The following is a 26,004-nucleotide window of genomic DNA, read 5'->3' as shown; positions in this document are numbered from 1 at the left end:
CTGCCCTCTCTATTCTTTACTTTTCACATAACCAGGCAAATGGTTAACTCACTGCCTTTCAAATGTATTTAATTATTCCATTTTGGTATGCTAGTGTTTGATGCTGATGCTTTAAAGATGTAGTGGACACATTTTGTGTTGTTTCCCTTTAGGTCATTAGCATTTAATCTAACTGCAAGTACATATAGAACTGACATTTATTTGCCATGGCCAGTTTAAACTGTCTGTTGCCCCATTGTTTCTTTTATTAACAAGGAACTAAAATAATCTTAAAAAATGCATAAACCAGTAAAGCTTACTGTTAGCAAAGTCTCCCATGCACTTCCACTAGGATATTGTTATTTATAAAGCAAAGCAACCCATCAAATCATATTTTTTTTTGCTTCAGTTTAAAGTGCAGTTAAGTAATGCAGTAAATATTAAATCCATTGATGTATGATTTACATTTTATCATATTCAAAGTGATCCATGCACAATTAGGTTTGTTTGAATTAAAGCCTAAGAATTATTGTGTTCATTTAAATGCATTACTGTCTATTAAGGAAAAAAATCAGAGACAACCTAATGCTTTCTCATTCTTTCTATGTAGTTAATTTAATGCCTAATAAAATTATATGTTTTTCTAATTTTTACAAATAGCAGTTTATGACTTAGGCCCTATGTTTGCTCACTGAGCTGAAGCAAGCCTGGAAATGGATCCCTGGAAGTATAAGATGAGGTTTTCTATAATTTTGAAATGCTTTAAAACACCAGTTTATTTGTTTATTTTCTAAACAATCTGCTGAGTCAGCTGTCTGTAAGTTAACTTAGTGAAACAAGTGACTTGGTTTGCTGCAGGCTGATTTTGGGGACTCGGTGCTTGGGAATGCTGTCAAACAGACTTTGTGACTGATGCCTTAAGTTTTAGCTTTTCTATGTTTCAAATTCTGTGCTGCTTTAGTGTGCACTTCTGAGCGTCACATTAAGTGTTGGTAAGCTCTCTTCACAGAGTAGGGAGACAAAACAATTTCTTCTCTAGCTGGGGACCAAGGACAAATGATCCAAATTTCAGGCCCAAGAGCACAAACAAGGTGGGATGAAGAGAGAAAAACAAGAAGGATGAGAGTTCACGGGCTAAAGCTGGAATTGGACAATTAACTCCAATATGCAAATGGAGCAGAGCTTCTAAAAGTGAGAGACCCCGTGAGCAGTCGTGCATTTTGTGACCCTTTTGGTTCATCTTGGGTGCAGCCCTGGCTGGGCTCTTGTGCTGCCCAAGGTGGAGTCATTGAGGAGATCTTTTTAATAAATCCCTACTTTATTCTTTAACTGTGTCTAAGCCTCTGTTCTAGGGTAGCCTTCTCAAGGCATTAGGTCTGGTGACCACAAAGGGACAGAAGGCATCTGGAAAACCCCCTGGACCACAGGAACACCGAGCTGCTTTGTGCAGCCTGAGTTCTGCTGGGTTCAGGGGGACTAAGGGTCCTTGGGGCTCAGCAGGGACAAAACTGGACCAGGACTTGCCAGTGTCATGGCTGGCAGATATCTGTGGTGAGTCAAACCTCTGCCGTGCTCCAAGGGGTTGAATTCCAAACAAGCACTGCTGGGGTAAGACCCTGGCTCCAGAAGTGCCCCGAGCATTATGCCAGAGAACTAAGTGTGTGGTGGCTCTGTAGCCAGACTGACTCACACACACATGGTTCCTTGTATGAACAACTCAAATTCTAAGGAATGTCTCATCCCCTCCAGGAAATATGTGTTTTTCAGAACACATATGTTTTAGAACAAATATGTTTTTGAGGAGATAGCACAGTGCCGCTTTGAACGTCGTCACAGGAGAGGAGGGGAAATATAGAAGAAGGTAATTCTATTTTTTTAACCTTGTGGGCTATCACCAGTTCTGTTTCCTCCTCTGTTATTTAACAGTTACTTGTGAAATTGGAAAGGCTGGAGGGACTGCTGTGGGATCAACATTTATGCATCAATTTTGTAAACAGTTTTAAACAGAGTAACATGCTGCGTGTTCCAGTGCTCCCACGTCGTGGTTTTAAAATCTTTTGCCTCTGTTTTAACAGTAAAATCTTTTCTGAGAATGGAATTAAGAAGTATTTGGCAGTAAGGAATTCTCTTCACCCCTCCTCCCAGTTTGTTTCCTGAGAAATTTCCCTGTTAATCATGATGCAAGAGAATAAGATTTACCCTTAATAAAAACCAGATTCATTGCCCAGTTCTATTGGCATATTCACCACAGATTTATTATTTTTCCTGCAAAAACAAAAGAACCATATTTTTTCTTCTAAAATAAACCAACAAAATAGCTTTCCATAAATAGGAAAGGCATTCAGAGCTGTTCATTTAAACTTATGCAGCAAAAGACAGATGAATCCATCTAATCTTTTGGCAATTAAAAATGAATATTACATTAATTAGAAAAATTTCTCAAATGAATTATTCTGAAATTGAAATAATGATCAATTTTCAAGGAATACTAGAGTATTTCTTTAAAATGTATCTATTTTTGATTACTTGATGTATTTTTAATAGACTGCATTCTAAAAATATAAAAAAAGCACATAATTTCTAGAAGAATTGAAACATTGCCATTTATTCCCATTTCTCTGCTACAGAATATGTGAGAATTTGTGAGGTGCATTATTTACTCTGGTTTCAGACACTGTATTTTGGTCATTTCTCCATCCCTGGATTCTGGTCCATTTTGAAGATTGTATCCAACAGGAGGTGATGGCAGCTGTTGGGTTCATTCACAAATTCTAGCTGGATGTGTGCTATCAAGAAATGAGGGGAAGGGAGGTCATTTCCCTACATCTGATACTGTCAGGATTTTAGTGTCTATTAAGTTCAATTCCATGTGGAAATAACACATTAGCTTGACTACATCTCTTGACTAAGTCCTTTTTTAAGAAAATACATGATAAAAATAGAATGAGTAACATCATAATTGGGAATTTCTGCTCACATTTCAGGAAAGGAGAAATACAGCCATTTAATAGACTGTGACCTTTAAGAAGTTCAAAATACTGCTTGAGGCAGCACTACTGTTCTTCTGAACCTTACATTTTTAAATTTATGGATGAGGGCCCTGAGAGGGGACACTCAGGTGCTGCTTGGGAATGTCCCCACTACTGTCACTGTCATGATTTATAACTGTGGATGGATTTCTCCAGTGTCCAATTCCTTGTGAACCCAGTTGTATTTCTGCCTTCTCTCTGCCATGCTGTGACAAAGATTTTATGATTTTAATTGTGTGTTCTGAAAAAGTAGTTAATTTTATTTTTGCTCCTGGTGGTTACAGTGGGTGTCTTATAGCTCTTGTATCTTGAGAAATAGCAAATAATGATTTCCTGTTCCCCTTTTGTCCACTACCATAATTTTATTGGCCTTTACAGTATTCCTCACTGTTTTCCTTCATGTTACAGGGACAAAATTTGTGTAGTTGCTCCCAGACCTGCAGTTGTCCCATTCCTGTCCATGTGGGTTGTCTCTACCTTATTTCAGCCTTTCTCTGAACGCAACGGCGGTGCCAACCTTGTATCTCTCCCTGCAGTGCAAAAAAGGATGGGGTTTTCCAAGGTCTCCTCACAGGAATGGGGTTGGTTTTGCTCAGACAAATGGAAGCTTGCTGCAAAAGGAGCTTTCCAATTTACCAAACAACTTGTAGGTTTAGACCAATGTTACTGAATGGCTCCAGCAGGCAGAAAATAGTCTTTCCTGGACTAAACTATCCAGTTCTAAGTGTTTTTTTTTCTTTTGTGAGCCAAATGCATGGAGAGGAGGGACCACTAGACTCAGAGAGAGATACCTAATGTTGAGGAAAAATAGGTTTATGTGACTTATTCTGGGGGAGGGCCTCTCATTTGCTAATGTTGAGGGCCGGAATTGCAAATATGTTTGTTAAATACAAATGGGGCCAAATTTTCTGCTTTGAGGAAAATGTCTGAACCAGTAGCATGTCTTCTCTGATACTTGGGAGCAGAAAGAAGAAGGGAGTTGGCTCCCAACTCTCAGTGATATTTAATATAACTTTTTCCTAGGACAGTTTATTGAGGTTGATCTAGTCCATTAAGGTTTCATTCCATTCTTGTCCAACTTTTTTAAACCCAATCCCTATACTAACCTTAATTCAAGGATCAAAATTTTCAGGAGGTAATCCTATTTGACTTCTGATAATCCCATGTTGAGGCACACAGTGCAGTAAAGGCTTGTAGAAAAGGGGTGTGGAACAACTCAATTTAGTCGCTGGGGATATGTGCAATATGCTCTTAGAGTATAGGCTTTAAAGTGGAAGACTTTAATGTTGAATGGCCCTTGTAAGAGCAGTTTACAGATCTGAAATTGGATTTTTTCAGGAAAATATCCACATAAAAGCTTTTTTCAATATCACTCTTCCCTCAAAAAGGGAGTGAAAAAAGGCAATTTCTCTTCTTTCTGCATTTTAAGTCTTATGATAAGTCACAAAGAACTTAATTAGCAGCCGTACATGTGAGACAGGGACCATAGGCTCAATTTCCATAATTTCCAGACAGCATTATCTGTATGGAAAGAGGTAACATCACACTCTTCAGTGGTGCTGGAGCACAAAGCAAGGCAAGAAGTTTTCTCCTTTTATTCCAACTCCAAGATCTGTTGATCTTCCTCTAAGCTCTATAAAATAATTTAATTTTAAAATATATATATGTTTTACTCACTTCCAATGCTACCTAAGAAACAAGTGATGTAAATAGCATATCTTTTTCAAATTAAAAGATTAATCTGGTGGGCTGGCTTGATGCTGTGTCTTTCATGGGCAGGTGTGTGGCCATGCAAATAATAAAGTAGTTCCTTGGGACCTGCAGGTGTGTGGGTCAGACTTTTGAACTCTCAGTTCATATAGAAACATTTTTGTGTTAAACCATTGAGCTTTAAATGCTGCACAGAGCATGCAGTGAGATGGAAAAACTCCTCAGGCTACAGTGTGGACTCAATGAGACTTTTTAAAGTCTCCTTATTTAGATGAAAAATATTTTGAAATTTCAATAATTTGATATTGCTGTAAATTTGCCAACAGCTGCTGTAAACTCTCATTCTAATGACACATAATCAATTTTCTCTCTAATGCAAAGTAACAGAATTGAGGTGTAAATGCTCGTTATTTATAAACAGCTCAGCACATCACAAATGTTCTCTTTCTTATTTAACATAATTTTTCATTGCCCTGACTGCTGATCCCTCATCCTAGTCTCTCCTGGCTAGTGATTTGGGAAAGAGGAAAGAATCAGGAACTATATCCCATTTCTTTAGTGTTCTCTAACCTTGGGTGGTCTCAGCCAGCATTTCTGTGCTGAAATTATTACATTTGTCCCCTGTAAACTTCCTCTGAACTTAGTTGTCTGTGATACATCCTAATAACATTTAATTAAAGCCTGATGGGCATTCACTTGCTGAACTTCTCGTACTTTTTGACAAATTATCTTTTTCCCCTCTCTTTATTTTGAGTTGTGATTCTCAAAATAATTCCTGTGAGTATTTAGTATAGATGTTGACCATATCTATGCAGGGGAGACTTCATAGGAACATTCTAAACATTCATTTTTTCTTAAGTCCCAGCCTCTAATAATTTGTGGCCCACTGACTTTCTGAGCCAGAGGCAACAGTTTGATAGCTATGAATCCTTGGATGGTTTTTTATTGCATGACTTTAAGCAGATGCTTTGTAAAAGGTTCATGGTCCTGAGGTAAGGACCCAGTCACCTGGTGTGACATGGACACACATTTCCTTTTGTTTCTCCTGGACTGGAGCTTAATTGGTTACCTACCTCTTCCTTCTTGCATTGGAAGAGGCTGTGATCAGTAATTCCCTCATTTTCTCCACAGTAATTATAGTTTCTCAAATGTAATTTGAGATAACTGCAGAGTTGAACTTTTTTGCTTGAATATCATTGGATTTACCTAATTTCCAGAAGTTTATTTTTTTAGAGACCTGTTCTCTAAAATTTGCAATTGGTAAAAACCAAGTATTACATATATATGTATATATACATATATTCCTGCTTCAAAGGAAAGCAGCTATGTATCTCAAAGTAGGAAACATGGATTTGTTGTGTGATGTTTCAGGAATAAGCACCCAGTTGTTTAGGACAAATCTGTTTGTCATTACAGGACTTAAGGAGTAAAGAAAAGTGCTGTGGTGCAATTTATGAGTCATAGGTGTGCATTTCCTCTTATGTTAGTGCTACTAAATTAGTTTCTGACTTAATATTAATCTTTATAGTGATTATACTCTTTATCTAAACATCAGATAAAATGGAAAAATCTCTTTTTGATTGTGATTTTGGCCTCTCAAGTTGCTGATATGTATGAATTATTTTTTATTTAGTAAACAGTCATTTGAAAAATGAGCTATATGGCATATTCTCACTTCAAAATTTGCATTCTCTTCCCTAGTTATGACACTGAGGGTGATGTTTATGCTTTTTTATTTCCTAAGTAGTTTCTAGGTAACTTCATTGTTCCTATTACCAGCTCTTTGTCACATAATCAAATCTAAATAGGAATAAAGTGACCAGGGAAGAGAAAAGGGATGACTAGAAGCTGACTAACTATTAGTGCTGGTTCCAAAATATCTTTTGTTTAATTTTTCATTACTTATTCAGTAAAGAAGGACTGGGCAAGATAAAAGTATACTTTTTTTCATGGGTATTAATTTATCTCATAGGGCTTTGGAGCTCATCTCCTTGAAATATTTTACTTATGGTTCTTTCCTCACTTCTTTTTTTTTTTTTTTTCAGGTTTCTGCTGTATTTTTAAGTTCGCATTCATTTTCTTGTAAGAATTTTCTCCATGTTCCCTGGCAAAACATAGGGAAAAAGTGGAATTTATGGCTTTTCAAAATGGTGAAATCTTCACAATCTCAAGTGTGAGCCAAGTCAGCTGAACAATATTTTGCTTTTAAAAAAATTGGGGGGGGGGATTTTTTAATTACTCTGCACTTATGTTTTATTACTCTGCATTTATTTCAGTATTTCTGTTTTCTTAAGTGTGGATGGACATTCCTTATAACTGGCCAGCCATAGCTTTCTTGGTAGTTTTTTTTTGTTTTGGTTTGGTTTTTTTTAATGGACTAGGTCTTGGTTTCTATGTTCTTCCTTCATAAAACCCCCACCCTGCTCTTTGGTGTGTTCCTGATTTCAGAAGCAATATTCAGGAATGGCAGAGTGCAAAGCTGACACACAGAAATGGGGAACTTCTTGGAGTTTTCTGGAAAAAGCAGCCCTTGAAGTGTCACTCAAATACCCATCACTCACCAGCTGCAAGTGCAGAGCCTGTCACTCCAAATCCACACAGTGCTGAGCCTGTGCTCCTTGGAATAAACAAGTGTGTGTTTACTGAGGTGGGTTCATACTGGCTTTGGCACCTTCTCTGTGAGTTGTTAACTGGTCACGGTGTTTCTGCAGCATCTTGTAATTGATTGCATAATTTATAGAGTACATTATACCAATTATAAGGAATGATATTTTTGTTTGATCAAATAAAGTTTGCTGCATATAATTCAGAAGCTGTGAAAATTTCCATTTCAGCACTAAACCATTAAAGCTTGGTGTAGAATGATCTTTAGTAATTCATTTTTAGATAATTTTTCCATTCAACCGCTCAACCGATGGAAAAATGATGGCATAAAAGAGAGTTATGATTATTGTGTAATAAAATGCTTTAAATTGTGGGATTTTAAAAGTGGCAGTTGCAATAACAATCAGAAAAGGGCTGAGAACGGTAAGGAGAACTGGGATAAGATTGAAAATGACTCCTGGCTGAGAGTGGATAACCAGGGTGGCACTTGGTGCTGGGAGGGGCTGTCCCTGCTGTCACATTGAGTGTCCAGGAGCAGCACAGACCTGGTGGGCAAGGCCAGCCCTGAGTCCTGCTCTTGCCATGGGAGCAGGATCTGTTGGCATTGTGCTCTTCTGTGCTCTCTGCTCAGGGACCAGGCTGGTTTGGCCACCTGTGGATGCACAGAGGTGAACAATGAGCTGTGCTTGTGTTAAGTGCCTCCTATTCCTCAGGGGGGGCCTCTGGCTGGATTTTGGGAAGGGCTCTGTGCTGGGTGCCAGTCCTTATGCCTGCCAAGATAGATATCCATATTTTCCATTTTTCTGTTTGGGTTTCTTCTTCTTGGGTCTGTCTGTTCAATTAGGCCTCTACATTTCTCTTTGTGAAGAGCCAGCTTAGTCTGCAGCAGCATTGTTCTGCTGGGTGTCTGTTCCAAAGCCTTACTGGAGGTTCCTAAATAAAACCCAATTAACATTGGAACCCGTGAGATTCCATGTTGAGACCGTTCCCTTGTGACAATTATTTTGTTCACATTCCATCCACATTAAAATCAGACCGAACTGGCATGAAATGTCTAAGCAGTGCACAGATTTTTGCTGCCTGTTACATCTGCTTTGGTTGCCCCACCAACTATTTTTGTAATAAATGATGAATTAAGATGAGTTTATTTGCCTTCAGCCCTTATTCTCTCTGGCTTTATAGCACTTTCTTCCTTAATATTTCCATTTCTCCTTTAAGAAAAGCTCCAGACTTATCTTCCCTCACTCATCTGATACTCAAGTTACAATTCCTTCAGAGTCTTGAAACCTTTAGTAAAATATTGTGATTTTGGAAATGATTTCTACTTACTAAAAAGGAGCATTGAACAACAAAGTAAGCAAATGCAATATGGACAGTAAACAAGTTACAAGATGTTGTAAATTGATTTAAGTCCTGATTCTGCAATAATTTACATGTGTACTGTCTAATTTTGTTAGGCCAGTTTTTTACAAAAACCTGATGGTAAGATAATCTACTTGCCTGAAAAATTACTGGGTACAGATTTCTCTCCGTTAATGTTTCTCAAAAAAAAATTTTAATCTAAAACAAAAAGCAGCATTGCCAAGATAACATTTCTCACTGGGTGTCTGTGTTCCCCATTTGCTCAGGATAGTTGAGTGTCCAGTAAAATAGCTGAAATATCATATTTGAGTATTATCTTTTGCCATGAGCTATTTCTCACAATGAAATTTAGTAACTTCAGATCCTGAAATAAGGCCAGAAGTTGTGGTAATTAAATTATGAAACTAGCCTATTTCCTGTTCTTTAGAAAGTGGTGTTTTCTGTCACTGAGGTGCTCTGGCCTTCCACTTCACTTCAGCAAGTTTTTAGTGAAAAATGATAGGCAATAGAGATTAGATAGAAAATGATAGGCAATAGAGATTTACTAGGAGTTTTGCTGTCATTGGGAGTTTTAATAATTTTCATCTTTACTTTCAAATCTCTGATTTATATTTATTGAATAACTCTTGGTTTTGCTTGCACCATATGTAGTTTGAGAGGCATAAGCTTTAGAAGGTAGGCAGTGGGAAGGAAAAGCATTGCTGTTTCTTTAAAGCAAGCAAGGAAGCCCATTCAACTGCAAATCAATACATATTTTTCTTATTATAGAATCTCTGTTTAGGTGGTGCACATACTGTAAAAGGGTAGCAATGGGAGTTAATATACTTTAGAATGTGCTGCTTAAGTTCCATGCAGAAAACAGCTGTTATTCAGCAACAAACAAACTGCTTTTTGCAGGATGAGAAAGACAATTAAATAGTAGCTGTAATAGCAAAAGAAAGCAATATTGAGAAAGCAAAAACATTGCCAAAGCAAAAAATTTCATTTACAAGAACACCTTCCTATTTTAATCCTACATATAAGTATCTAGATTATCCTAAGAAAAGGCTCTATTACCAAATTTTGGCTTCTCCATGTCTTTCTCCTCTTTTCATGGTGGTGACTGTTAAGCCACAGTATCTGAAAGTCTGAGTTCAGCACTGGAAAACACTCATGGAACCACTCAAGGAAATACATTCACATTTCTCTTCCTTCCTTGTTTGATTTTTTTTTTTAAGAATATTCTCATGGTACCAGTGCTTACAAAATCAGGTCAGAAGGGGGCCAAATTCTGCTAGAAGATCTAAAAACATGTATGGAAACAATCTTTCTACTGAATGCTCATGGTTTTTTTATAATTTACACAGAAATATATCTTCTGGGTACCATCCTCCAAAATAAAAATACAGCTTCAACAAAATGTCAGAGAGCAAACAAAATCAAGTCCAGAGTTACTGGTCCCATGTGACATTCACATTCTCTGTACAGAGAGACATAATTCTGTGTCTCAGGATTTCTTGGAGAAGCACAAAGAGAAGAAGAGAAAACAATCTTTATTTCTGCTCCTTTGTTTTCCCCATGTGGAATGTGGTATGGAGATTGTTTACCTGAAGTGATTGCTGGATTGGATTCTGGTGAAGGTTGTTTGGGTTCAATGACCAATCAGATCCAGCTGTGTCTCGGGCTCTCAGCAGAGAGTCACCAGTTTGTTAGTTAGATAGGTAAGTAAGAAGTATGTAGAATAGTATAGTACCTCTTTAAATAGTATATTAATGTAATACAGTTTTAATAAAGCTATCCTTCAGCCTTCTGATCTGGAGACAGATATCATAATTTCTTCCCTGGCCAGGGTTTGCCGCATTTTACTATAGCCCCATCTGTTCTAACAATGACAGGCATCCTTGAAGGGCTCTTGAGCAAAGTGGATTGCCTGGTGAGAAGTGTGACAGTCCTGTACTGAAGGAGAGCAGTGTGTAAACAACATTGTTAATTAAAACATGGCATTTCCAGCTGTAACTTGGATTGGGACAAGACCTGTTTGGCTGGAGGTTTTCATCTTCAAAGTCCCATTATTTTTCTCTGAAGATGTCTCTGGTTTAGTAGTTACTGCTAAGGAAAACAGAAAAGGGAGCTGTGGTATATGCAAATGATTTGTCATAGCAAATTAATCAGAAATGGCAGAAACAATTTTAATTGAGGTTTTTTTTTTTGTTGTTGTTGGTTTTTTTGTTTTGTTTTGTTTTGTTTTGTTTTGTTTTTTTGTTGGTTGAAATCCAAATGGAGGTAAGAAATGTAATCCCTGTGAGAAAAAGATGTGATTTCTTTGGGAATGCTCAGTAGAGTTAGCTGCTGTTTAATAGTCTGTTCTGATATGTTGGTGGTGAAGAGAGGAAGCCTTTATCTGCTATTAAACTGTGATCCCAAGATTGAAAGGACATTGATACAAGATGAGCAGTGATAGAACAGCAGGATTAAAGGGTGACATCAAGGTCATCAAGGATTCATAACATCAGCTTCAGCCTGATGTGGTGATGTATCATCATACACTCACGCATGGTTTGTGTTGTGCATATGGCCAGATCCCAGGGGTTTTGTTTGAATGCCAGTTTTAGCTAATGTTGGTTTAGTGTTGCTGTGTTTCTTCTGCAGTTCCTGACATTTTTCAAACACAGAATTGCAGATCCCGTGTCTATTCTGATCAGAGACGGAGTTACTGATCTCTTTTTCAGGGATGTTTTTAGGATTTCCTGCAATGCTTCAACTTTGCAACTCCTTTTCTGTAACAGCACCTGCAGGTAGTGCATTTGGGGTTTTTTGGTTGTTTGTTTGGTATTCTTGGTTTTTTGTTTTCTTTTTTTTTTTTTTTTTTTTTTTTTTTGTTCATCCAAACACTGTGAAATGGCCTTTCTCTTTCTTATAGTGCTAAAAGCCCTGACAGATCTCAGTGTTGGGTCTTTAACAATGTTTTTTGACACGTTGCTGAAGCTGTGCTACATAAACTACCCTGAGCTATGGAGGAAATAAATGTTTAAAGATACACACAGTGACGGTGATGGTTTTTTATTTGCTTGAGCAGACACGTCAGGCTATTTTATTGATTTGGAAGTCTCCTTGTAGGTTGCTAGCAGTTTCAGGACTTCAGGCTAGTGCTATACAAGTCCACAGTAAAGAAAGTGTTATTTAAACCTTACATGTGGAGGTAGCAGTAGTTGCCAAGGCCCTGTTGCACTCTCATGGATCAGGAATCGTGTTGAGATGAATTTGTTTACTGTCAGTTTAGGTTGTCTCCTGAGGAAATTATTAATACTGGCTGTATATGTGAGCTAAATGCAAAAGGAAATTGCATAATGGAAAACTAAGGCTGAAATTTTCAGGGAATTTTTAAGATTAAAGAAATATTCCTATTCAAGAAAATGTTGTAAACAGAGGAAGGGACAAAAATTGGACTGTGGTACTATTTTCATCATTTTCATTGTATAGGGTTTTAGATGCAGCCTCCAAAAGTGGCATGGATAATTTTTTTCTGTCTAGATGAGAGATGACATATCACAGGTTTGTAGGGGGAGATATTTCCCAGGGGAAGATATTTCCAAGTGGGAATGGCCCTGAGATGGAGGGCAGGTTTAGATTAGATATACAGAAGGAATTGTTCCCTGGGAGGGTAGGCAGGCCCTGCCACAGGGTGTCCAGAGAAGCTGTGGCTGCCCCTGGATCCCTGGAAGTGTCCAAGGCCAGCTTGGGTGGGGCTTGGAGAAAAATGGGATAGTGGAAGGTGTCCCTGCCCATGGCAGGGGGTGGAACTGGATGGGCTTGAAGGTCCCTTCCAACACAAACCATTCTAGGATTCTGTGACAGTGCAGAAAATGTGGCTGCCAGAAGTGACTGTTAACTGGGATCCATACCTCTGGGCATTATCAGGTGTGATTGCAGATGATAATTGCATTATCTTTTCTAAACAGGTTTTAGAAAGATTTTGGTATTTTGGGCTCTGGAGAGTTAATTAATTATGAAAAAGATTCTTTGACAAACTTAAACAGGCCAGATGCATGCTTCTGTTTGACACTGATTGTACAGCAACTAAGATATGGTTTCTGTACAGGAGTTTCTGACTGGGTAATCATCCTGCTATAGTCGATAAAATCCAGAGTTCTTCCACAAAACACACGCCAATAGAAGAGCTGATGAAGTTATCACAGTACTTGTAGTGTTTGTAGAAATGACCAAAGGCAGGAGTTAAAATTTCTGTCACAGAGTCTTGTGAGATTGTTTCTGGTCAGGGGCATTCTGCTAGAGGAAGCAGAAAATACCTTGGAATTGTCCCACAAATTATGAAAGACACATTCTGTATCAGAGCTGTGGAATGAAATTGGCTGTGTGGGAGCCAGAGGGTCGTGTGAGGTCAGAGAAGGGGACTGGCAGGCACAAAATGTGACCATGGCCTGCTTGGAGCACTTGTTCTCACTCCCTGAGAGCAGCTGAGGTTTGTATGATGTTAATGATCCAATAAACTGGAATAGGCATCAGAAAATTATAAGATGATCTAAATTCCATCTCCAAGAACATAATTTTGGCCTGAACCAGTAGGTATTTAGTAGCTGGCTGTGGCATCCTGACAAAATGGACAAGGAACTTCCCTATTCATTGGCATGTTAGGAACCTCCTGAAATAATGAGAACTGCTTCTCCATTAGGAACTCTCCCTGGTGTTTTACATAGTTGTACTCTAGAACACTCGGAACATTTGCTTCCAGAGCAGTGTGAGGGGTCCAGCAGCACAAGCTGTGCGAGTCCCCCATGTCCTGGTGTGGGATGTTGGTGAGAAGGAGAAGGGCTTCCTTATGCTGCATTTTTCCAGGTATCACTGAAAGCCTGAACAGGAGTTCTATCTTAGTAATAAGGGCAGTTTTCTTGCATTCATAAATAGAAAGATGAAAGGTCAGATATGGAATAAATCCCTACTGATTCAGCAAAAGTAACCTTTATTTTATTATGTTCATACTTTCTCAAATTAGCTGTCTCAATAACCATGAATTTTTGAATCTCCTTGTAAATTATTTCTCATGGAGAACCTAAGTAGAAGTTGCAATTACAAATCCGAAACTTTCTCCAGGATGGAGCAAACCAATCTAAACCAACCATGAAAAACTAATATTTTGGTGAAGGACACACTCTGTTTTCCTGAGCGTGATAATTCCTTTTTAAATCACTCAGAAGTCACTTAATTCCTTTAAGTCACAGGCTTAAAATGACCCCAATATCTGTAGCCAGAGACATCTTTTTTTTTCCCTCAAAATAATGTAATACTTGCCTACATTGGAGCTTGAGTAATATGACAAGTAACAAACCCAGTTGGATTTTGATGGATGTTATAGGATTCAAAATTAGAAAAAGCACTTTCACTTGTAACCCAAAGAATTTCTCAATGTTTGAGAAATATGGGATCTACCAGACTTATGTCTCAAAAGTCACCCTTCAGAGAAGAAATGGACTTTAAATATGGAAAGAACCCCTGGTCTTACTCTAATTATCACATAAATTGAAACATTTCCTATCTTGCCTACCCAACTGAGAGGCCAGCAACAGTTAATAAGCTATATGTAGATGTAAATTAGTAATACAATTTAAATTAAATTGTATTTCTTTCATTTTTAATAGACAATGTCATTTTATGGAATAATCACATTTTGCAGTTAGCAAATTGGAGACACGTCAGATTAAACATGCTGTAAAGTAATATTGAAACTAAGTATTCTCATTAAATAGAGCAGTGGGGAGGTGATTCAGGGTCTGAGGCACTCTCTAAGGTAATGTCTAAGTTAACTCTTAAAAAAACAAGTGAGAGCTCAAGTTCAGTTCTTCACACATTGCAATATTTTATGAAAATGTGATGTGGGAGCATGTACTTCAGCTATATAAGAAAGCCCCCTGATGACTGCAGTTGCAATTAAGTTGAAATAGACAGACCATTTTCAGTATTTCACATAGATAAACAAAATAAATATTCCACTGAACTAGAAATACTTGAATGCAAAATAACATTTTTTTCAAATGCATTCTGCATTTAGTCCATTATTTATGGAGTCATGGGAATGGTGTGACTTACACAATGGAATAGGTTATGGGATGTCCTCAGGACCTAGGGAGGTTTAACTGTTGCTGTCAGAGTGTGCTCCAAGTTGTCCATTTTGCTCCAGTTGGATTCTCTTGAAGCAATACCAGAAATCAGAGCTTGGAACCATTGGTTCTCATGCAGCTGGTCCAGGGAATGAGAGGTGCAGTGGTGCCCTCCTTTGTCTGTCCCCTCCAGAGCTCCTCTCCAGTTTCATGTAGATGATCTGAGGTTGCTGAAAGCTTTCTTTGTTGCCAGACTTTCTTTAGTAAGATCTTGAGCATTGTGGGCTGTGTATATTCCAAATAAATACTCCAGTGCTCCTCATAGAGGCTGAAAAAATGCTGCTCTGAGATGGTTCTTCAGGTACTTCTTTTCAAAAAGCACACAGCTCCAGCTGGGAAACTGCAACAGGATGTCCAGGCAAAGCAGGCCTATGTCTGGGACACCATCCATCCGTCTCTCCCAAGGATATCTGTGATATTATAAACTGAGTGATTACAAAAGACTAAATTAGGAATTCTTGCTCAGTGCTCACTTGCTCTCTCTAAAGACAAAACACAGAGCAATCATTACAGGGAGAAGGTTAATTGCAGACCTTATTATTGCAGGGTTTTATGTTTGTCTTGTTTTGTGACTAGCCCAGTGTTTAGGCAGAGTGGGTGCTGCAGGTACAGTTTGGTTTGAGATGAATTTTCCAGCCCTGGATTCATGGCTGCCTTTTGTGAGAAAGGATCAGTTTGGGATCTAAGGGTGTTTGAGCCCAGTTTCTGTGGATTAAGTTGCTGTTCTTTGTTCTGTTCTTGTGTGGGAGGGCTGTTTATGTTCTCTGGAGCGCTGCAAGCACTTGATGTCCTGTTTTCAAAGTCTTAACTTTTTCAATTAAAGTTCTTAGAATCTCTAATTATCTTGTCCACTTTTCCCCTTTTTTTTTTCTTTGTAGGGTGAGGCAGAGACTAGACATATTACTGGAGATTAAGGACAGGGATGGGCTGCCTTTATTTGAAGCAGAAGACTGCACACCATTGCTGTCACTGATGCAAAGGCATAAAGTCTAAGATCTTTGTCTCAATGTTGCTGCTTAATAGGCCTGACTCGCACCCCTCCTGAAGCAAAACCTTATTTTCAAGTCTTCTTTTTGCTGTGGCAGCTGAGTTCTAGTGGTGTGTTGAAGGAACCCATACCCTTTTGTTATCAAATTTAATCAATGACATTCAATTTGTTGTCAGACCTACTAAAATCAATTTTAAAGTGTTAAGTCATAGGGCTAATGTTAGCATTGGAGATCCAGAGCTGAGGTACGCCATGCATTGTGATATATAAAAGGATCTAGAGAATGCAAGTACAAGTGTGAACTCCGATTTCGTGTTTTGTTTTGTTTGGTTTTTTTTGTTTTTTTTTTTTTGCTGCACTACTTCAGACAATTAGTTGATGGTAAGTGTTTCGCTTCTAATTTAACTTTTAAAATTACTATTGTCAAGTGTCAGTACTGAACATTCATACTATAGCTATGGAATTTTTATTTTATTTTTGCTTTCTGATTTTTTGAGCCTTTCAATTATCATATTGAATTTAAGGGAGTTCTAGAGTGAATATTCTTTACACAAAGCTTCCTGATGTCCCTTCCCTTAAAATGATGGAAACACTGTCAGTTTTTAGAGGGATAGGTCACTCTGTGATGGCAGCAGTGTTTGCCTTAACTTGGCTCAGTGAATGTCTATATTAGCTTTTTCACCGCTATGTTTTCCAGTTGAACTGCTCAACTCATTTTGAACAGATAAATTGTGCATTTTAAAGTAAAATCATGGCATGGAACTTACTGGCTTACACTGGGGAGTACTAGCTCCCACATGGGAGAATCTGTAAAAATAAGCTGCCATGCTTCACAAAATTATTTTCAACCTTGTGCACTGCACAGAATTATTTTCCTCAAGAATTTGCATTTTTAAATCTTTGCTTTAATCATAAATACTTTCTGAAAATATTATAAAGCCTTCTAGGTGGTTTGAAGCTACTTTTGTTTAGTAATTCTGCAGAGTACTTTCAGGATCTCTATCAGGAGAGATGGTTTCAAGAATTAATATACGTTGTATTGTGATTCTGTGACAAAAAGCCCCAACTCAGAAGGGGCATTTTAGCCCAAAGGTAACCTTGGTTTGAGAAAAAAAATCCTCCTTTGGGTTGTGGAGAAGCAGAACATGCAGTAAATTGCTGTGGTACTCATCTCCTTGCAAGAAATAAATGTGTTACAGTAGCATCAGACTGAAATACAGTTGGAGCATGGGGGCACATGTTCATAATTCAGTTAAACCGAAAGAAAGCTGAGTCATTCTAATAAACCATTTTATGAGTTGTTCTTCTGTGTCTCTAAATATTCATGCAAGAACTGGTAATCTGCAGTTCTCTTGTAGCTGGTGATCAGAAAGAGCTCCTTCAGGGACCTGATGTGCCACCCATGCTCTGCTGCCAGGCATGGGCTACAGCAATGATGTCTCAGGTTTTAGCTTTTGTATTTTTCAGATTCTGTGCTGCTTCAGTGTGTAATTGTAAGCTTCACATTAGGGGACAGTGAGGTCTCTTCACAGAGTAGGGAGACAAAACAATTCCTTCTCTAGCTGGGGACCAAGGACAAATGATCCAAATTTCAGGCCCAAGAGCATAAATAAAGTGTACTGAAGAGAGAAAAACAAGCAGGATGGGACTTCATGGGCTAAAGCTGTAATTGGACAATTAACTCCCATATGCAAATGGACCAGAACTTCTAAAAGTGAGAGACCCCATGAGCGGTCATGTTTTTTGTGACCATTTTGGTTCATCTTGGGTGCAGCCCTGGCTGGGCTCTTGTACTGCCCAAGGTGGATCCATTGAGGAGATCCTTTTAATAAATCTCTGCTTTACTTTAGCTCTGTCTAGCCTCTGCTCTAGCCTTTACAAAGCATCAGCAACACTGCCACAAAATGTTGTTCTTCTCATTAGCTGTGCTGAACTCTTACTGTATGCCACAGTTTTTGTTTATCCTTAGTGAGTAGGTGATAGGCCTTTAGTTTGTCCAACTGGATGATTGTTTCTTCATAAGCAAATATTTGTTTGGTACTTTAAAGCATAATTTTTAGCAGAACTGTGAGGACTAGATCTGTAGTTTGATGTGATATTTTTATACAATTATTTTATTAGCTTGAGAAAAACAGAAGTTCATGCCTTTTTTTTTGTGCATTTTTAAGTCTCTCATTAATTAAAAATACTAATTACTTTTTCCATTACAGTAATGGATTGTACAGTAATTGAATCAAAGGGCATTTTATATAACACAATTATGACTATGTGAATCAAGGCTAGAGAGGTTAAAGATTAGCTTCTAATGCATTAAAAATTTCTATTGGTTTGGGTTGTTTTTTTTTTTAATGTTAAGGGGGTAAATATTAAAAGTAGTATGTGTAACATTATGAATTTTATTAGTTCTGTCATTTTAGACCTTGCCAAGTTCTTACTCAGTTTGGAGAAATTATTTTTGAAAATCAGTCACTCCTTTGGATGAGTGGACACCAGTAGCCACAGCTGACACTATGAAATTGGAATCTTAGGCCTTGGTATTTCCTGGTTGCAGCTGGGCTGGCGGACAGCTGTAGAGGTCCACAGTTATTATTTTATTCAGGGGAAGACAGCCTCATTTCTTCCCCAAAAGCCCTGCATAAGTGTGTTCTTGGTGAGGAAAATAATAAAGGCTAATGTTTCTTAGGCTGTAATTTAGTACAGGGGAGTAGATGACATATCACCTTTGTCCAGGGGAAGGAGGACAGCATTTGAATGGCCTCCTTCCTTCCAAAGGTGGCAAGAACTTGGGAGGAGAAGGATTCCCAGGCCAGGAACATAGGTAGGACTGACTGTGTCCATCCTGGCATGTGGGAGGGTGCCACAGGATTAGATATGTTTTGGGGAGGTTATTTTTGTCTGCCACTGCTCTGGGCTCTTGACCTGAATTGGCATCAGCAGCAGATGAAGTACACCTGGTTTCAGTTTCTCCAAATGTCTGTTCCTGTGTTCTGAGACCTCTCCCTTGGCTGATCTAAGGGTGGTGAGGGGGGACTGAGGGCATTCTCCTCAAACCCCAATCCTGTATGAACTGAAATGGTAATCTAGATGCACTGTAATTATATATGCACACTTTAGTGTGCATGTATAGATAGATAGATACATATCTGTATGTTTATAAATATGTACATATGTAAGGGTAAACATGTATGTGTACATATATGTGTGTGTATTTATCTCTCCAGACAAAGGAGAACTTTTTAAACTCTCAGTTGCTAGCAGAAATTTTATGGCAGAAAGATTGCTTCTGAACTGCTTCCAATTCTTCTTTTAAAGTTTTCTGCATTTAAGCAGTTGTGCTTTTAGCTGAGCTGGATGGAAGCAAGTTAAGTGGCCTAGTGGGAAAAGCAGTGCAGAACTGTAGCCTGGAACAGCGAGCGAAGGAAAACCTTTGTCAAGTGAGATCACAGGAGTGACAGCTTTATTCCTGCCTGGGTTTAGTGTACAACAGACCTCAGAAACTGGACAAGAGAGATAAGGACAGAAAAGTGTATCAATCGTAGATTCTGAAAATAGCTTCAAGGGTGTGCTCTATGCTTAATCAGAGCTCAATGCCTCCCTTGAACTGAATCCTAGTAAAGACATGGGTGGTATCTAATGACTGCTGATATCTTAAGAGTTGCCCTTTGCTGTTATCCCTTAAGCGTTTTTTGTGGACATGGAGTGTGGAAAATGAAAAGCAACTCTGCTTCCTGGTTTCCTGCCTTTCTGTGAACCCAAGTACTGTAACACAGGAATACAGCAACTTGCATTCTTCTGGAAAATCCTGGAAAAGGGCCTTATTGTCTTCTGGACCACAGCTGATTATTAAGACCAGTCAGGGCTAATTAGCCCTAAGCGTGGTACTCTTACTACTAAATTACAATTTACTTGGCATGAGAAGGATACCTTGGTATTGTTGCACTAAGGAGCAAAGCAGTTGCAGTAAGAGCCTTTGCTGTGTGAGTTTGTCACAACACCTCAGGTGTCACAACACCTGCCTGGTGCTCTGGTGCCTTGTTTACAAACTGTGTTTCACTCCACATGATACAAACGAAGATTAAGTAGAAGAGATGTCAATGGCTCTAGAAGAAGAAATATTTTAATATGTGTATTAATTTGCCTTCTTAAAAATTAATTGACATGCTTGGTGTTTGCTCTTCCCTGGACTGGCATGCTGCTTTAGGGCTCCATAAAGTGAAAGCTTGTCTGTGACAAAGAGTGACAGTCTTTAGTGAGTGACGGGTGGGACTGGAGATGCAGAAATCATAGCCCTTCTTGGCCACAGACTCCTGCCTGGCTTGACTTTCTGTTGGAATGCATTCCATCCCAGTCAACAGTAATGGATCTCATTTAACCACAGTGGTGTTAAAAGTTGGCTCCCTGACCTAAACTGCCCATCTGGGTCCTCTTTATAGTCGACAGGGAGAGATTGGTGTGTGCACAGAGTGATGAATCGTACTTGAAGACAGAATTGTTTTGGATTGTGGAGGTCCCTGCAACCAATTTAGACCAGACAAGTTTTAAATTATTGCAGTTAGGAGAGATGAATGTTTCCTGTGGTCTTTCTGTGGACTTCAAAGTGGTTTAGAGCAGGGACCTGCTTCAAAGTGGTTTAGAGCACTCTTTTCTCTCTTTTGTCAAGTTTCTATACCTGGGGAGATAAGGTTCTTCTTACCACAGAAATTTACTATTAATAAACTAAAAAGTAAAAATTGTTCATTTAGGTTTGTTTTGGTTTATAAAACAAATAGTAAATCAGAAAACATGGGGAACAGCCAGCTTTGCTGGTGTCCTGCTTATTGCTGAAGTGCTATAATGTATGTGAGAGCACAAGGAAGAGAGAAAACACAAGTTCAGTATCAGTTTTCAGCACCAGGCTAGGTTCCCCTGAGCTTGCATTTGAAACTGTAATAATTTCACTCCCATGCCCCTTTTCGGGTGCAAAATGGATTAAAATCTCTGTAGAGCTTTGCACTAGAACAGCAGCTCTGCTAGGAAATCTGCAGAGGATTCAGAAGCTGGTTTTCAGCTTACTGGTTAATGGTTGCTCACTTTGGGATCATTTCTCACAAATTCACCCTCATTAAATAAAGCCTTGTTCTTGCTGCTGGCTTTTCCAACTTTTCCTCAAGTCAGTCATTCCATTATAAAGAACAAATGCTACCTGTTATAAATAAACTTGTTTTAGTAGGCGGGAGTAATAATGGGTAAATTGTGTCAAATGAGTTGTAAGTAATTACTGATTAATGTAACAAAGTGTTAATATAATGAATTGTTAAATTGTTAATGTAGTGAATAGTTGTGAGTTACAAAGTTAAATATGTTCTGTTGGTTAAGTGAGTGTGCATAGTTGTCACAAAGTTAAATATGTATTATTAGTTAAGTGGGTGTGCATAGTTGCCAATCAGGGGGAGGAGGCCAGGTGCATCGAAGAGTGGTATCATCAGTTCAGCCTGCGATTGGAGAAATAGACCAACCAATGGTGCCTCGTAGGTCAAGAATGGTTGGCCAGGAATGCACCATCTTATAAACCAACCAAAGACCAGAAAGAGAGCCAATCAACGAAAGGATCAAGAATGCACCAATCAGAAGCCTCCAGAGACTTTAACAACCCCGGGTGCTGGCCCCCTGGGGTCTTTCCGCGGACTTTGTATCCAAGGAAACACCCTGTGCCTCTGCACAGTTACTTGTTGCGTTTTGTTACTCTCTGACTTGCCACTGAGGTCCTAGGCTTATCTTGGGACATCGTCCTCGGTTGTCTGTGATTTTAATAAACAGGCCCAGACTTTTTAACACTCTGGCTCCGATTCGTCTGTTTTTAACACTACCAACTGTCAGTTCTGAAAATAATGGCTAAATTTGAAAGGAGAGACCATGATGAAACTTTTCCTTAGCCTGCTTAGTGATGGTTGTATTCCACAGAGCACTGAATTTAAGGGGTTTTTCATTGATTTTTAAAAAACTTGGTCCTGTTTCTTATTCTTGTCCTACTCGTATGCAGTACTGGCCTAGCTCAGAAGAGGATAATTCAAGTTTTAATGATCTTTTTAGACAAAATGAGGGAATTTAATTAGATTAACATCCCAGTGATACTTCCGTGATGGAACATGTCAAAATCCAGACATACAGAATTTTGCTGGCCCTACATGGAAGGAAAGGAACTTTTCTATCAAAGAACCTGTTAAATTGTAGTGCACAGAGAAAAGGTTGTGCTGAAATAATTCTACATGGATAGATAAGACATAAATACTCCAATTTTAAGTTTTTTCCCACAAATCCATAGTTGAATTTTACGTCAAATCTGTAGTTGGTAAAGATTGCAATGGGAAAGGTGGGGGGGGGGGGGCGGGGGGAAGAAGTATTTTTGGTTATTAGCAATGGGGAAGAAGGGTAAAATAGATTGATTTGATCTTGGAATTGCTGTCCTGTCTGGGGTATGTTGGAAATCCAAAGGGCTCTTTAAATGGAACTGGAAGTCTCAATTTTGCAGTGCAGAAAACAAGAGCATGAGGCAGATTGGACAATAAGGCATCACTCAAAGAAAACTCTGAGAAAATATGGAGCTTGAAAACTCTAGTGGATTTCTTCATTTTTTTTTCTGAGTGGGATAGGAAATAAAGTAGATAGATTACTGGCTTACAGGCTGATAATAAAGCGGCCAAAGCAGGTGGTGTGAAAGAAAAAGAGAAGGTTTATGCATAGCTCATTAACTACAGTTTGTCATTCGTTTGCATTTCTCATTTTTATGAGAAACTCTGCAACAAATAAAAGTCCAAGTTAAAAAATTAGGCAGAATTTAAGGAGGCTAAAATCAGCCCAATTAAGACAAATATATAATACACTGTTGACTCAGAAACTTAATTTTTTACAGTAAATGTAAATGTTTATCAGTTTCTTGCATGTCTCAAAGGTAATAAAAAAAATGTTAGTTGCTTACCCTTTGATATATAAAATAAAACCTAGTGTTTATTTTAGAAAGTTTTAATGACTAAACTAAATGTGTGAACTTAAGTGAAAGTAATTTTACTTTACAGAATTTCAAAGCAAATTTATTTCCTTTGTTCTCATTTATTCTTACTTCAGTGGAATTCCCTAGCACTCAACAAACACTTGAACATGTGTCCCCAAGGGTTTGCCTGGGACTGTTTGTGACATGGAGAGGAAGGGATACTGGAGCAGCTCCTTCTTGTGTCTCTGGGGTTCTTCTGGACCGGGAAAAATGGTGTTTTATGGTTTTTTTGACTCAGTAGTTGATTGCTTTGCTTCAGGGATTGTTTCTGCAGAAATTCTGCAGTTGTCCTGCCTGAAGGAGCCGACAGGAAAGATAGAGTGTTGGAGGTTAGGATTTTTCCTTTTTTTTTTTTTTTTTTTAAATATTTCTCTCAGGGAATTTTCTCCCATTTGTTGCCTAAAAGATGGTAACAACGATACTTAAGACAAAAGATGTGGCTGAGAGGAAGAGGGGGAGGTGTGCAGCTGGCTGCAGTCTCCTAGCTCGGGGGCCTTCTCTTGGGCAGTGCAGAGATACTGCAAGATTTTGGTTGGGGGCTGAAGGACTGGGCTCTGCTCCTCGCTCGCTCTTGCTTTCAGATTGGAGGGGAGATGGCCAGGCTGTGGTTGCTGTGGGAAGAATTTGCTGACACCGAGGAGTTCTGTCTTACTGCTTCTCCTACTGTGGGTAAGAGCGGCTGCTGGACATTTTCAAAACTTGATCTCACTGAAAAGGACCCTCACCCTCCACTCAGGTGCCTGAGAGGAAAACTCAGGACCCTTTCCCCTACTCCCTCTGAAGGAGTGTCTGCCAGCTGGTTTTGGGAGCCTCGCTGCTGCTTTTTAGTAAAAAACCCAAAACCAGCCCCTGCTCTTTCTGCTTTTTTTTTTAATACACTTTAGCCCAAAATCCTGTGTCCACTGTGACCCCCTGCTGCCTCTGTCACTGTTTGGGGCTTAGTGCACTTAGATTCGCCACCCCCAGAGGTCTGCTCGCTTCTTCCATTCCAGCTGCTGCTCCAAGGTCCCTGCTACAGCTCATTTCGTCATCCAGAGGAGCACTGTGCCTGGCTGGCCCTGGGGGTCCATGAAGGCAGCCCCTTCTCCATCCCTTCTGCTGGCTGTACCCGCCATTACCGCGTGAGGGGAACGGGGTGGAGCTCACGCCACAGCGCCCCCTGCAGGCGCAGGGGCCGTGCCCGGCCAGGAGCCAGCAGCGCCCCTGCTGGCTGTGCCCGGAACTGCACAAAGGGGAAAGTGCCATGGCCGAGAGCGGCTGGGACTGGGTTTGTGCTCTGGTTAGTGCTGCTGCCCTGGCTGGGGTTTGTTTGCCTTGTTATACATACACATACTAGTAAAGAACTGCCATTCCTTTACCCACAGCTTTGCCTGAAAGCCCCTTAAATTCAAAGTTATGTTAATTCAAAGCTAAGGGGCTCATACTTTCCATTCCAAGGGAGGTTCCAGGCTTCCTTGGCAGATATCTGTCTTTTAAACCAGGATGTGGAGAAAGATGTTCTGGAAGGGCCTAGTGTGCCAGGGCACTGGGAATGGCTTCCCACTGCCAGAGGGCAGGGTTAGATGGGATATTGGGAAAGAATGTGAGGGCGGTGAGGCCCTGGCACAGGAGAAGCTGTGGCTGCTCCTGGATGCTTGGAAGAGTTCAAGGCCAGGTTGAACAGGGCTTGGAGCACCTTGGGACAGTGGAAAGTATCCCTGCCCATGCCAGGGGATGGCACTGGATAGGCTTTAAAGTCCCTTCCAACCCAAACCATTCCATGATTCTGTGAATTTGTAGAGATGTACCAAATAGGATAAAAGACTAAGATTTTTCCCCAAGGAGAGGGTTTTCATCATGCATTATCTTCATCGAAAAATCCCCTTTCTCTATTAAAAATTTTCATTTCTGTGCCAGAGGACTCTGTTCAGGCTTCCCTGTTACAATAATCAGGTGTCCTATTGAATAGTGTACTTTTGTCTGGATTCTGTTTGTCAGCTGCATCACTTTGGAATTATTTCCCAGAGGTTACTACAGCCTCTGTTATTCTTGGGTGTGTGTCTAGAGACCATGTCGAACACTGTATGATTTTCCTGCAGCTGAGGGATTTACATGCAGCTCACTCTGAAGCTGTGCAAACACATGCCTTGGCAGCTCACCTGCTACAGAGAGAAGCCTGATGGAAGTGAACTGCTCTGTGCTCAGCCTGGCAGCTTTCCAGAGACAGGACTGGATACTAATTAAACCTAAGTAAGAAGTGAAGTGTGCTGCTGGGAGCTGCTGCCCTTCAGGAAGATGGGGTAATTGGTGATGTGTGTGGTGTTGGTTTGGAGCCCAGGGCTCCCTTCTGTGGGGCTATGCCTCCCAAGCAGCCCTGTAGCAGCTCCACAGTGGCTTGCACTGGTTCCACTGTTTATGCTTCTCTAAGGCCTCAAACAACTCAGAAGGGTTTTGAATTGGCTTATGGTTGTTCATACACCCTGGGTTAGACACTCAGGAGAAAAACCCACAAGATATTCTCAAGAGGTCAAAAAAAAAAAAAAAAGGAGAACTTTTACAAAAGGTTAATGCAACATTTAACCAACATCAAACACTTCTCAAAGCATTAACTTGCCTGATCCAACCTAACAACTTCTAAGCCCCCTCAATCTTAAATTGCTAAAAAAATTCAGAGAAGATGGAATTAGAAGAAAGAGAAAAAGACAGAAATGTATAATAATGGTTTGGATCTCAATTTAAAGGCAGAATTCTACTTTTTGTCTTGTCTGATTAATACTGCACTTAGAGCTACCTCCATGCAAATGCATAAAGATACTAAAGTCTTTATGGCTGTGCCAAAAAAAAAAAAATGAAGGACTTCTGATAAACTATCCAGTTTAGTCTTATTTTAGAAGAAAACATTGGGAGAGAATGTGCAACATATGCATGTTATGTGGAGAAGGGTTAATTTATGTGACTGTAAGGAACAAGAAGGTGATGGGGATATTTCTGGCTTGTATTTCCAGTGCTTCTAATTGCTCTCAGAGTACAGACTAAGGACTTATAAAAACTAACTTGAATCAAGTACTCGATTGAAATGGAAAGAAAAAAAAAAGACATTTTGGTTAAATAGGAATGTGTAGGAATTTGTGTCCAAATTGGTTAGTTTGAAGCTCTCAAACTCATAAGCAATGT

General features: G+C 39.4%; 1 long non-coding RNA gene across 2 annotated transcripts in view; it reads left to right on the top strand.

Annotated features, from left to right (window-relative positions):
* LOC128810665 (uncharacterized) overlaps positions 1-26,004 on the top strand; it is a 100,699-nt gene that overhangs the window by 57,689 nt on the left and 17,006 nt on the right. The window contains exon 1 of one of the 2 annotated variants that reach the window (XR_008438103.1): positions 16,122-16,205. The exons of the other annotated variant lie outside the window; for it this stretch is intronic. This is a non-coding gene — a long non-coding RNA (uncharacterized LOC128810665). Of the gene's footprint in view, positions 1-16,121; positions 16,206-26,004 lie in introns of those variants that run through there. 2 annotated transcript variants of the gene reach the window in all.

The sequence above is a fragment of the Vidua macroura genome, chromosome 8 (assembly GCF_024509145.1).
Source record: "Vidua macroura isolate BioBank_ID:100142 chromosome 8, ASM2450914v1, whole genome shotgun sequence".
Classification (NCBI taxonomy): Eukaryota; Metazoa; Chordata; class Aves; order Passeriformes; family Viduidae; genus Vidua; species Vidua macroura.
Note: the sequence above shows the minus strand (reverse complement) of the source record. Positions and strands in the feature narration are given on the sequence as shown.